Source organism: Canis lupus, chromosome 26, assembly GCF_003254725.2.
Source record: "Canis lupus dingo isolate Sandy chromosome 26, ASM325472v2, whole genome shotgun sequence".
NCBI classification, from domain to species: Eukaryota; Metazoa; Chordata; class Mammalia; order Carnivora; family Canidae; genus Canis; species Canis lupus.
This window is the reverse complement of record NC_064268.1, coordinates 30906792-30920908: the sequence shown is the minus strand read 5'-3', so window position 1 is coordinate 30920908 and position 14117 is coordinate 30906792. Positions and strand designations below refer to the sequence as shown.

The window sequence follows — 14117 nt, the reverse complement described above, 5'->3', positions numbered from 1 at the left end:
CCATTAATTCATATGACATATTTGGATGCCTGTAAGTATAGAACTAATCAAGCTCCTTACTTTTCTTTGGTCTTGAGTTCCCACAGCAGGAATCATTCTCTACACTTTGTTTTGAAAATTAAAGTATATAATGTGATTTTATTACCTTGGAGTGGAGACAAATTTTTGGTTCTCATCAGTGGAGGGTAATTTGATTTCACCATACTATATCTTTCTCCTTACTTTCTTCTGTATTATTTTGTAGAGGAAACAGTATTCTTGGTTTCTTTTTTTGTTATAGTTGTTGAGTTTGAATCCTAATAATTTTGGAGTATAAAAATCAAGTTAAAAATAAGCTTCCCCAAATTTTGGAAAACAAGATGCTATACAGTGTTTCTTCAGTAAAGGAACAAAGGAAAAAGTTAAGGGAAATAACTTGGTGTGATTTACTTGTTAAAATATGGAGACTTAATACCTGAATTTTATCCTATTACTTACCCAAAACATCTACCGACACTCTATGCTTCAGAAATGAGAAAAAAATCAACAACTTTAAATTACTATTTTCTACTTTCTTTTCCACTGTTTCTCCAACTCTATTGCCCTGAAATAAGTTGATGTTTTGGATATTTTCTGTTTTCAAATAGTAATGCATTTTTTGGAAATAAAATAATAATAAAACCCCCAGGTTGCTAGTCAACCTGGGAACTCAAAATTAAATGAAATTCTACTGCACATTGCCACTATAAAATTTACCATCAGAACTTTAAAAATGTGCTGATGATGCACAAAGGAAAATGAAATCCATTTCTGGGGAAAAATAAATTAGCTCTCTGCAATGGGCAGGCACAGTCCCCAAGCTATAACCTTGAATCTATAAAGGACTGAATGCTTGAAACCAGGACATATATAAATTCAATGGAAGAGGTCATATTCTCTTTATATATTTTTCTAATTTGAGAATACTTCATACTCTTTTGTTAATCTCACATTGCTCAATCTATTGACAATTTTTACTCAAGACCAAATAAATAAAAAAGTATGTCTGGATTACCATGCCTACCACATAGGCACGGACATGTTCTGCAGAGGATAAGCTAATTTGTTTTTGAGACTTATTTCAAGCAAGGGTGCAATATATTATACATCTAGCTTCAGTAATAATCATCAAAAATACTTTAAAACACACAAAATGAAATCTAATTATAACTAGGAATAAGGGATATTCATGAAATTCAATTTTTCATGCTCTTCTTTGGTAAAAGGTAAGTAGCAGTTGATGGAAAAGTTCACATAAGAGAAAAATAAAAGTTTTATTTAAAAGATGATTGGAGAGAAGAAATGAAAAGGGAAATCAGGGAATAAGAGATCCAAAGAGACTTTGCATCATACGTTTAACACGTAGAATCTCCATGTGATCTTTAATAGTTGAGATTAAAGGCTAGTGGTCATTTACCACTTATAAATAGTTTGTCCCTCCTAGGAAGGATTCTTTAAGATATTTGTTTAGGCAATTAGATATGTTATACAGAGACCAAAAGAAAAGAAAAAAATGACTTTCAGTTATTAATCCAGCCACCTATGTGTCTGTATGTCCGTTCATCTATTACTCTCCAAACTTCCAGTGTCTCAGAATGTTTTCAGAGTAGAAAAATGACTATCTTTAAAACAAAACAAAACATAAGTGTTAAGTGCCCCCTTTTAGTTTCTTTCTTTCTGCCATGGATAAAAACTTCTGATAAATAATAATTACTGTGCTAAGAGGTGGAGCAAGATATAAATCCAGTCTGCAATGCTGTATATCCCACACTCATAGGTATTAAGCAGATTTGTTTCCTTTTACTTTGTCAAGAGATAAAACAATTTATGATATCTAGCAGGTTACTTAATTTCTCTGTGCCTCAATTTCTTTTTTTCTGTAAAACAGGGTGAGTTATCTACCTCATAAGATCATTCATTTTGAGGATTAAAGGGTATCATATTTGTGGGGCACCTGGGTGGTACAGTAGGTTGAGCGTCCAACCCTTGGTTTTAGCTCAGTCTTTTTTTTTAATATTTTATTTATTTATTCATGAGAGAGACAGAGAGACAGAGAGGCAGAGACACAGGCAGAGGGAGAAGCAGGCTCCATGCAGGGAGCCCGACGTGGGATTTGATCCCAGGACTCCAGGATCACACCCTGGGCCGAAGGCAAGCTCCAAACCACTGAGCCACCCAGGGATCCCCATCAGCTCAGTATTGATCTCAGTGTTGTGAGATTCAGCCCTGCATCACCTACACACTCAGGTCAGAGTCTGCTCTCTCCCTCTCCTTCTGCATCTCACCTGGCTTGTACTCTCTCTCTAAATTAATTAATTAAATCTTTAGAAAAAAAGGTATCATATCTTGGAAGTCCCTAGGACAGAGTTTAATACATGTCACATGATCAATACTTGTTAGCCAATATCTATATTACTTTAGTCAGTATCTATAGTTCAGTTAATAATAACCACTTCTTGCACAGTCACAGTGGCCTTGGGGAATAAAGACTCAAAAACTCTCAGATCCACAGACTATTATCACATTAAGGGTTCTGGTCCATGCAGGATCTTGCCAAATTTTGTCTTCTCTCCAGTTATTTGAGCCTACTGATGAAAGACCACCAGGCACACATTGGAAACAAAATACAGTTAGTTTTATTAGCTTGTCTCACAGGGTAGAGAGTAGCCTAGTGGAACCATGAGCTTCTCTGAAGGGAGAGCTAGGAAAATCAACTGAGAACATGGAAGGTACAGTGAGTCACAGGGCAGAGTTGGCGGGGCTTTGGCAGGTCTAGTCTTGTTTAGAACACAGAGCTCATGCACAATTACAATTAGGTTGGTTTAGCTGAGGTCTCATCATTCATATACTGGGATAAACAGAATTTGTGGTTGATGTATCTTGCCTGTCCTGCTTCAGATCCCTCGGTCTGATTTGTGCCTCATGATAATGTTTCGCAAGTTCAGATATAATCTCCTCCGTCACAGCGGACTGCCTGTCAGCCAGGTGTTTTTCACACAGTCAGCAATTAAGGTGGAGACTTCTAGTAGTCCTGATGTGAAATGACTGTGGGTCAGAGAAGGAGGGTATAAGTGGAGACGCAAATAAGTGGCCAAACCTGAGAAATATTTATGAGGCAAAACTATCAGGTTTTGGTGATTGATGAGATGCTGGGGGTAAAGGAAAAAGAATTATCAAGGATGCTTGCTAGATATCTATGTCTACCAAATGTTTTGGCAAATATACATCTACACATAGAGCAACATACATATGCACCACAATGGGAACAACATCCACCCAGGATTCAACTAAATATTAATTTGAAACTGGTTGGAAAATCAAATATCATATTAAAGAATGGGATAAGCACTGGGTGTTATTCTATATGTTGGCAAATTGAACACCAATAAAAAAATAAATTTATATAAAAAAAGAATGACATCCTCCATAAAACATCTTTTATATTTTTAAGAGGATTTTAAGCATGGAAATTAAATAATAATAACAACAATAATGAGTATTTTTATATCCATTCAGTTGAGAAACTAAGTCTTAGATTTTCTGAGTAATATTTTATTTTGTATTTGGTGCTATGGTCTGAGCACAAATGCTTTCTTTAATATTTAACAATTCCATTGAATTTGATCATTGTAGTGGCACAAATTTTAATAGCTCATTGGTTTTATTCATGTAAAAATTATTCCTCTTCACCGAGTAGTGTCTCTGCTGTCACCTCCTTCACAATGCCTGTGCATTCACACAAAAGTGAACCCTTTTCAATAATGGTCAGAATCTGACCTGTCTTTCTAGTTCACATAGTCACAGGGCAGGAGTAAATCAGAGGTCCCTTGATGTAAGTATTAAGGAAAGCAATAGAAGAGGGTGAAATGAAGCTTAAAATTAGAGCTCTATTAAAAGGTCCAGGTGAACCCTAGAAAATAATAGTTTAATGGAGTTGGTTTCTACACAATATGAAGAACCGTGCTGGTACAGAGCGTGTGAAAAATCTGCCTTCCTAAGGTCAGCTTTGATTATGTCTGTACTTTCCTTATCTGATCAAGTAATTAATGAAATAAATGATGAAGACTTGTAATTCAAGCTGGAAAGGCAGAACAAAGTCACTGTTTTTTCCAAATATGCCAGAAAATCATCCATTGCTGGAAGCCAAATATCAAGAAGGAGATTTAGAGTTTGTAGAGGCAATTCTTCCAACTTACCCCATAGCTTTCCTAAAGAATTTCTGTTTTATCCAATGGCTTGGACTAAATATCATTATCAGTTAAGACTGTCAAAATTAAACTGGAAACACCACGTATACATGCTGATTTCCTGGAAAAAAAAAAAACTAGTCTGAATCAGTGTGGCAAATGCTGGTTTTCTGGAAAATACTAGTCTGAATCAGTGTGGCAAATTCTGTGCAAGTTTAGACATGTGTACATACATATATGGGTATATATAAGTACAATGCTTCAATCTAGTGTATTTCTCAGTTTTATAATCCTATCCACTAATTTGTGCTTGGATTATTCATAGTCTAGTGTTTTCTCATGTCATAGCTAAGTTTTTTTTCATAGCTAAGTTTTTCAAAATGATTTTATTTTGCATTTTGGTTATTTCTAATTATTTGGATATTTTGCATCCATCTATTCTTGTTTTCTTTCCTCGTTTCTGTTTGAATTATTTCTGCTTATCACAGAATTATTCGTCTTATTATTTGTAGCCTAAATATAACTATTTCAACTTAATTTAACATTTTCACCCTTATTTTCATCTTCTAGAGTGAATGGATTTCCAGAACACCATTGTATTTTGTCCTCTCGTGTAACTATTACTTCAGTTCTTAGCCTTACCTCCCCTCCTAGTAGTTGTCTGGCAGTTTCCTCCAGGCTGCCTCCAGAGGCTCACCAACCAGACCAGGCCTTCTGCTGAGGAAATCCTATAATCAAGCAGTAGTGGCTAGGTGGGCTTCGGGGGCAGCAGGTCAGGAGGGCTCCTCCCTGGACTTAAGACTCTGCTGCCCAGTTTTTTATCACTACCCCAGGTAGTGATAGAATTTTATCTTTCAGGGAACCCTGGATGGTGCAGCGGTTTAGCGCCTGCCTCTGGCCCAGGGCGCGATCCTGGAGACCCGGGATTGAGTCCCACATCGGGCTCCCGGTGCATGGAGCCTGCTTCTCCCTCTGCCTGTGTCTTTGCCTCTCTCTCTCTCTCTCTCTCTCTGTGTGTGACTATCATGAATAAATAAAAAAATTAAAAAAAAAAAGAATTTTATCTTTCAACTAGTGCACTGTCAGAAGAATCTGAGGGATGATGGAGACTGTGCATGAATACATCCTGTTTCCCACACTCGGTTCCATGCAGCTTTTGTGATGCCCTAGAGCTCAAAACGAATGTGAGTTCCAGAAAATGCAAAATGAGCATGAGGTCAAGGTGTCATGTGTAAACCAACCTGTGGACGGCCTTGGGAGACCACACTTTCTGTTCCAACCAGAATTGTTTCAAACCAGAGAGAAGGTAAGGGAGCTCTGAGGGACCTAAGCCCTTATCCGTTTCTTACTGGAGGGTCACTTCTCTGTATTAGCCAACTGCTTGAGCTGCAATGAAGACTCAGAGGGGAAAACCCAGGAACTCACAGCTTGGCTCCTTTCAGTTCTTTCTCACCACTAGGAAATAAAGGTAGAGGGTGCAGGCAAGACATGTGCATATTGATAAGTTCAATATAGCAGCAGAGTCAGTGATCTGCAGTGTTTCCACTGCTGGTAATAAAATATATGTGCAGTATATACTATGAAACACGAACTGTGCAAGTTTGGTGATTCTGTGTGGGAGTTAAATGCTTTTATATTTTATTTTATTTTAAATCAGCATTGCACAATATAAAGATGGATTACGGAAGTGTATTTCAATAATTTAAGTTTTGGGGATTCCTAGGTTGCTCAGTGGTTGAGCATCTGCCTTTGGCCCTGGGCCTGATCCCGGAGTCCTGAGATCGAGTCCCGCATTGGGATCCTTGCATAGAGCCTGCGTCTTCTCCCTCTGCCTGTGTCTCTGCCTCTCTTTTTGTGTCTCTCATGAATAAATAAAATCTTTATTAAAAAATATTAAGTTTTTTAACTTTTTAAATTTTTCTTTAATTAGGACATTAAACAGCAAAAAAATAAAATAACAAGTCAAAAGAAAGACCATGGATAAAAGGAAAAGGTTTTTATTCTAGTGCATTTAACAGTACTTTTTCTTTTCCTGTGTTTTGAACTAGGAGCCCATATTTGCATTTTATACCAAACCCTGCAAATTACATAGCCAGCCCTGGATACTAGATGAAGGAAAAAGACAGTATTTGAGTTAATAGGCACTTTGAGCCCAGACTATTGTTCTGAAGCTGTAGAGGCTTCTGTTTCAAACTGTGAGCCTGAACTCCATTTCAGGAAGGAAGCCTGCTCAGGTCTCTGTATAATGAGACACTCATTCTACAGAAGCCTCTCCTATTTGTGAGTAGAGGTCTTAAAATTCAGAAAGTACTGTTTATATTTCTATAATGCTCTATACTTGAGAAAGCAGCCTCTCCCTATCATAAATTAAAGAAGAATCTGTGGCTTTAACACTCTATATTTTTCTTTTTTTTTTAATAATAAATTTACTTTTTATTGGTGTTCAATTTGCCAACTACAGAAAAACACCCAGTGCTCATCCCGTCAAGTGCCCCACTCAGTGCCCGTCACCCATTCACCCCCACCCCCCACCCTCCTCCCCTTTCACCACCCCTAGTTCGTTTCCCAGAGTTAGGAGTCTTCCATGTTCTGTTTCCCTTTCTGATATTTCCTACCCATTTCTTCTCCCTTCTCTTCTATCCCCTTTCACTATTATTTATATTCCCCAAATGAATGAGACCATATAATGTTTGTCCTTCTCCAATGGACTTATTTCACTCAGCATAATACCCTCCAGTTCCATCCATGTCGAAGCAAATGAACACTTTATATTTTTCATAAATTTTCAGTTTCTGGCCTATGAGATATTTATCTTGATTTGCTTATCCACCTTTTAAATTTATGTATTCATGTTTTGTCTAACAATACTCTGCATTTGGGCCAGAGTGGTGGGCAGATGTCTCTACAAGAGCACTTACTAACAGAAGTAAAGAGCTGGTTTTAGATATAGATGTAATGAAATAGAGTTTAAGCATTCAATGTTTAATGGTTAATATTTAATGTTTTAATAAGATATGCAATTATTAAGAAAAAAAAGGGAAAAAATGGTTTAGTTCCCAAAATATCTGCTGCATCAAAATGATTCATCCTAAGCTATCTTCCTTTAGTGACTTTGGAAGGACTCACTCCTATAATTAGCATTCAGATGAATACAACTCTGCTTCTCTGATGGTTACTAATATTGAAAGGCTGTTTCCCTTCTTTGCTAGATCTTTTTAATTTGAGTTTACATTGCAGTCAGTGACTATTAGGTTTAACCGAAGAACTCTTGTCTCTATCTCTATATCTTGTCGGCAAAAAGGTGATGTTGCAAATAAACAGAATATTTCTTTAATGTCCCCCCAACTGGAAAAGAAGCAAAATGGGTGCAAGCCATCCAGAAGACATTATCACAGATTGTTTTCTTTATCCTCAGAAAAAAGGTAATTACTATTCTATTTAAGCTAGGGAAGTTTAAAAAATATATTCTGAAAATTGTAGTCTTCCATAATTATGATTTATTTGTGAACCAGTCACAAGGCCATAAACAAAGAAATTATTCCTTTTTCTGAAACTTCTGCCTTCTGCAATGTAGGAAGTGGAGATTTGGGGGTATGAACATACTTCCTTTTCTCCATCCCATAGCTTCAAATGAATTGCCAATGAAGTGCCTCCAATCTCACATTATTAGAGTCTAAACCCAAGTTCATAAAATTCTCTCTGTTCTGATATTTTCTGCAGATGATAAATTTCTTGCCCAGTGTCACTTGTCTAGTATCAACATAAAAGATCAGAGATAGGAGAGCCTGCCCATTTTCTAGCCAAAAAGTGCAATTTCCACTTGGCATTCTATCAAGCCAAGGAAAGGGAGTATCTGTTGCCACCAACACTATTTTGTCAGGTGTGGTTGCATTTTAGCAGATGCACTGAGATCCTAACTCCAAGACTAACTTCATGTCTTTCCAAAACATCACTTGTCTTCTCTCTATACCAAATTTCAAGGATGGTAAAAGTAGGTGAAAAGCTTTATTCTCCATGGATTTATATATATTGGAGGCTCAACCTCTGACCTACTTTATTTTTTTTTCATTTTAATACATTTTTATTGATATCTAGTTGATACTCAATGTTACATTAGCTTCAGGCATACGACATAGTGATTCAAGAGCTGTACGTTGTGTTATGCTAAATGTGTAGCTACCATCTCTGACCTACTTTTGTAAGTTTGAGAAATGTGTGCCTTACTCCCAGGTCAAGAGTGCCTTCTCAATTGGGCCTCTTTAAGAATCTCTATTTGATTATATTTGATTAGATTGATTTAACTTGAACCTCAGTAGGTCAACAAAGGATTAGTTATAGAAACTATAAACACACTGACATGAAGAACAAACAGAAAATATATAACTCAGTTAAAATTAGCTTGTAAAATTCATAATCTTGGTTTCTCCATTCAAATAAGTGCTCTGTAATCCACCACGTAAGCAGCATACAATTCAAATAACACCTATATGTCACAGGATTTTTTATTGTTTCTACAGGCAGTCCTGTGTTCATATACGGGCACTGATTCTAGCTAATAGAATGATAGTAGCATAATTATATTATCTCTCTCAACCTTTAACTTTTCATCTGTAAAATGAGGATAACAGATTATTTCACATAGTTATTGCAAGGATTTAATAAAAGGGTGTGCCAGTGATTTGTCAGCTTCTGTATGCATAAGAATCACTTGACATGCATGTTTAAATACCAGCTGTATGAGCTACAGCTGCACAGACTCTAATTCAGAACATCTTGATAGTACACAAGAATGTACAATTTAAGCATGAACCATACTGTTTTGATTTAAGTGGTCATTGGATAGTTAAGAATCATCCATATATGTCAACCAAGTCATAAAATGTCACAGAGTGAGGATTTTGCTCATTCTAGGACACTGAGAACTATAGCAACATACCCTCCTTCACGAGGATGCTGCTTAGCCCTTGGCAGGACATTGCTAGAGTGGTGGCCCCTGCTCAGGACCATTCCATATGCTCTTAACACCGTCACTGCGCTGGGTCTGCCATGTTCTCAGATCTGAATCTTAGACTGAATCAGTGTTTCAGATGTCAATGCAGAAATCTTGTCCTTTCCAGTGACTCAGTCTTCTGTGCGCTGGTATTTCTCTCTCCAGGAACAGATGTCAGCACCCTCTCCTGGCTGTCTCCCCTTGGCTTTCCTGGAAGGCCTGGGAGTGACATCTATCCTTCACCTCTCTTCTTGTCTCTACCTCAAATGTTCTTTAGGCAACATGATGAGAAAAGAGTCTTTTGGGGAATTAAAGTAAATCCATCTGAAACTCTGATAGAGTCCAAGTAAATGACCCACTGTTCACACATTTATAGTGACCAGAAAATACAGTTGCAAACAAACAAGCTGCTTATAGACTAATATTGTCCAGCCTCCTTCATCTGTGAACTGGAGCGTTAGTCACGAGAATCCTGGGAACTGGTTTGATTTCAAACAACTGTCCTAATAGGACTGTCATAAAGTGTAAACAAAATAGGATACTAGTGAAAGTATACAGCTTGTGAGCAATCCCTGGCAGATCCTTCATTTCGTAATACTATAAAAGCCAATGAACAGAGACTGATTTATTCAATCAAGCATTAAAACTTAAGGAATCCCTTATTAAAATGCAAATAAGTTATATAATTATCCCATAACTAACTGCCCTGTTGGAAAGCTCACTTCAACAAATTGATGTTGGAAATTAAAGTTTTAAAACGAGGAAAGGAAATAATAGAAAGAGATGCTTCCCAGATAGCAGCAGAATGCCTCAGGAGGACAGGGGCCTTGTCACATTGGAACGTGCACCTGGAGGAAAAATTCATGCACCAAACACCAGGAGTTAGGAGAGAAAGAAAAAGTGGGCAGAATCAAGTTCAAAATTCAATTACTTTGTATCTTTTCTCAGGGCCTCCCTGTCCCTAAATCATCCTGAGAGCAGAGTTGATGCTGTGCTACACCTTGGAGCAGGTGACAGGAATGAGTGCTTTTCTGTCCTCTACCTTTGAGCAGAAGGTGGGAGCAATATCTTCTAATTGGCTCAAATCCTGAGCATCATCAATGAAGGACTGATATCATTTCATGGTGATTGCCAAACTTCTACATGAATTATATGATTTTTAAATAATTTTAAGTAAGAAAGATGAAAATAATGATTTCAAGCAGGAATAGGTTAATTTATTTCTAAGATATTTTTTAAGTGTAGTTGCATAGGTATGTCATCTTCTGCATGATGCTTAGTGAAGTCAATTTTCCACAAAGTGCAAAACTGTTTAAATCAGGGATAGGCAAGAGCCAGCTCCTTAGGAAGGTAGTGAAAAGGGAGCCGTGAAGAAAGTGAGTGGTCCACATTCTTAGAAAGATTAATATGATATGAAAGCACTAGCTACGTTCAAAATAAGAAATATTGGAAAAACATTAATCACAAGAACTCGAGGAACCGAAATTGCATCTGATGGCCTCAAGGGTTGTGTTTTTGAAGTGAATCTTGCTCATCTGCAAAATGATGTAGTCGAACTTAGAAAATTCAAGCTCATTACTGAGGATGTTAAGGGCAAAAACTGCCTGGTTAATGTCCACGGCATGGATCTTACCCGTGATGAAATGTGCTTCATGGTCAAAAAATGTTAGACTGTGACTGAAGCTCATGTTGATGTCAAGGCTACTGATGGTTATTTGCTTTGTCTATTTTTGTGTTTGTTTCACTAAAAGACATGCACACAATAATCAGATTCAGAAGACCTCTTGTGCTAAGCACCATTAGGTTCTCCAAATTTGGAAAAAGATAATAGAACTCATGACTTGAGAAGTACAAACAAATGACTTGAAAGAAGTGGTCAATAAATTGATTCCAAATAGCATCAGAAAAGATGGAGATAAGGCTTGTTAGTCTATTCATCCACTCTATGATGTCTTCGTTAAAGAAGACATCATGCTAAAGAAGTCCAGGTTTGAATTGGGAAAGCTCATGGATCTTCATGGTGAAGGTAGTAGTTCTGGAAAAGCTACTGGGGGGTACCTTGGTAGCTCAGTGGTTGAACATCTGCCTTTGGCTCAGGTCGTAATCCTGGGGTTCCAGGATCAAGTCCCGCATTGGGCTCCCCACAAGGAGCCTGTTTCCCTTTCTGCCTATATCTCTGCCTCTCATGAATAAATAAATAAAATCTTTTTTTTTTTTTAAAAAAGCTGCTACTGGGACAGGTGCTCAATTGAACAAGCTGATGAATATGAGCCACCAGTCCAAGAATCTGTTTAAAATAGACATTTAATTGACAAATAAAAAATCGTATTTGTCATATTTAATTTCTGATCATTCTCTTTAAATAATCTTGGTGAAGCAGATATCTTGAACCAACGATGTGAACTTTTCTGAACTGTTGTATGGATTTTATCCATTGTTCTTGGCTACTAACTAGGGGCAAGAAGGTAGATCTATTTTAAGGTGTAGTGATCTGAATGGAGGTGTTATCAGCGATTAATAAAAATGAATTTTAAAAAATCGGAGATAGGCAAATAAACTGTCAAATCTGGCCCACCACTGTTTTTGTAGGTAAAATTTTATTGACATACAACCAACTTGCTGGCTGACTTCCAGCAACAGTGGTAGAGTTAGATCTAAAATGAGTTACAACAGAGACCTAATGACCTCTAAAACCTGCAATATCTTCTATTTGGCCCTTTATCAAACTAGTTTTCTGACTCCCAGTTTAAATAAAGTCCCCTCTTTAAAAAAATCTCAAAGCTTCAGTATCTTTTAGACAAAATGGCATGAAGCCTTAGTAGTTGAACACAGCCATCTGGCAGACACATGGACCACAGGAGTATTCAAGGAGAGGATGATGCTTTGAAATGTAAATTTAAAAAATTAACCTGAAAACCCAATTTTCTCTTCTTGGATATAATTTTGATATGATGATTTGCTAAAAACAAACATTATCATAAGATTAACAAATGGGAGTCACAAATTTCTCAAATTCATTTAAAATCTAATTCTATATGCTTTTTTTTTCAGGAACATAATAATGCCTACATCTCATTAAAATACATTATACAGAGAAGTGATGTATAATTAAATATTTAAAATGAATACTGATATAAGCCATTGGGGCTTGACTGTAAGAGATTTAGGACAAAGCATTAGTTGGAAATTGGCCAAAGTTAGAATCAGAACCAAAGACTCTGACTTGATAATGGTGCTATCCCCTGAGAAAACTGATTTCTGTCCATAAATAACAGGGCCATAGGGCATGTTCACATGTAATCTGGGCAGATGCCATTATCAAAAAGACCAGCTCTGGCAGATAAGCGTGCCACTCCAGGTGGACAGGTGTGACTGGGACACCAGCTGGTCCTGGTGTAGCAAAGAATTGAACTAGTTTGAAACAAGAAACAGAGCAAACAGTAACGGGTCCAGCCTCTGTTCTCAGGGGTTCTGGGTGTTGTACCTCAATTGCTCACCAGGATTGATTTCAATGCTCTGGAGTGTAGCTGCTTATGGGTGCTACGAAGATTGAAAGCCTACTTTCACCCCATTTAGGTAACTGGGGTTCACCTTTCAACCAGCCTTTACCAAGTCCCAGGTATCAGCCTCCTGCCTCACTCATGGAGGAACAGCCTGGCAGAGAGAAAAGTTGACACCACTGTATTTAGAAAACCTAGATCCAAATGGTAATCTGGTCTTTCTTGCCTTTGAGCAGAAGGTGGGAGCAATCTCTTCAGGACCTTCCTGACTCTTGGCTTGCTCTTGGGAAATCTAAAATAAGAGCACACTGATGTATCTCAGAAGACAACATATGGCAGTGTGAAACCTAGTGAAAATGGACTCAGGTAAGTTCTTGCCACTCCTCAGAGCTTCCTCTCAAGGCCCCTCCTCCACAACCAAGGAGAAGTCAAGAAGCTACCACAGCTCCACCAGTGACAAGCCCTCTTCCAGGGAACTGGAACTGGTTCCAGTTGAACTGATTCAAAACAGCCCCTCCATTTGCTTCAACGTGGATGGACCTGGAGGGTATTATGCTGAGTGAAGTAAGTCAATCGGAGAAGGACAAACAGTGTATGTTCTCATTCATTCGGGGAATATAAATAATAGTGAAGGGGAATATAAGGGAAGGGAGAAGAAATGTGTGGGAAATATCAGAAAGGGAGACAGAACATAAAGACTCCTAACTCTGGGAAACGAACTAGGGGTGGTGGAAGGGGAGGAGGGCGGGGGGTGGGTGTGAATGTGTGACGGGCACTGAGGGGGGCACTTGACGGGTTGAGCACTGGGTGTTATTCTGTATGTTGGCAAATTGAACACGAATAAAAAATTAACTTATTAGAAAAAAAAAAAAACAGCCCCTCCTAACTTGCCCCTTCCCTCTAGAAAAGGAGCTGAGCTGTCCTCCTATGCTTCGCTATAGTTTGTGTTTCCCAAGTTGCAGTTCCTCTGCTATTCCCAAATAAACTCATCTCTGCTGGTTAAATAATTGGCAATTTTACCTTTAAGGTTGATAGAGATCATATGAGAAGAGTGTGGGAAATTGCTATCTGTGTAAAAGAGCTGTTTTTAAATCTGTGATTTTTTTGTTATTTTTCATACCACTATAATGATAGTTAAAAATTCCCCCTAAATCTTAGCAAAGAATACTGTTAACATAGTTGTCTAGTTTTTTCACAGACCTTAATAAATATGCTTTCTTTTAATATTTACCTATTTTTGTACATTTCTTAAATTGAGATATATTTGACATATGTTACATTAGTTTCATGTGTTCAATATAATGATTTAATATATGTCTGCATATTTCACTTTTTAGCATATTTTTATGTAATATTTTATCCATTTTTTAACTTTTTTTTTTTACATAGTATTTTTACAATGTTTGCATGTGGTAGAAGGGA

General features: G+C 37.4%; 1 pseudogene; it reads left to right on the top strand.

The window, feature by feature from the left end:
* The first annotated feature begins 3059 nt into the window (after positions 1–3059).
* Positions 3060–11490, top strand: LOC112656213 (40S ribosomal protein S3a-like; annotated as a pseudogene).
* Positions 11491–14117: the final 2627 nt, after the last annotated feature.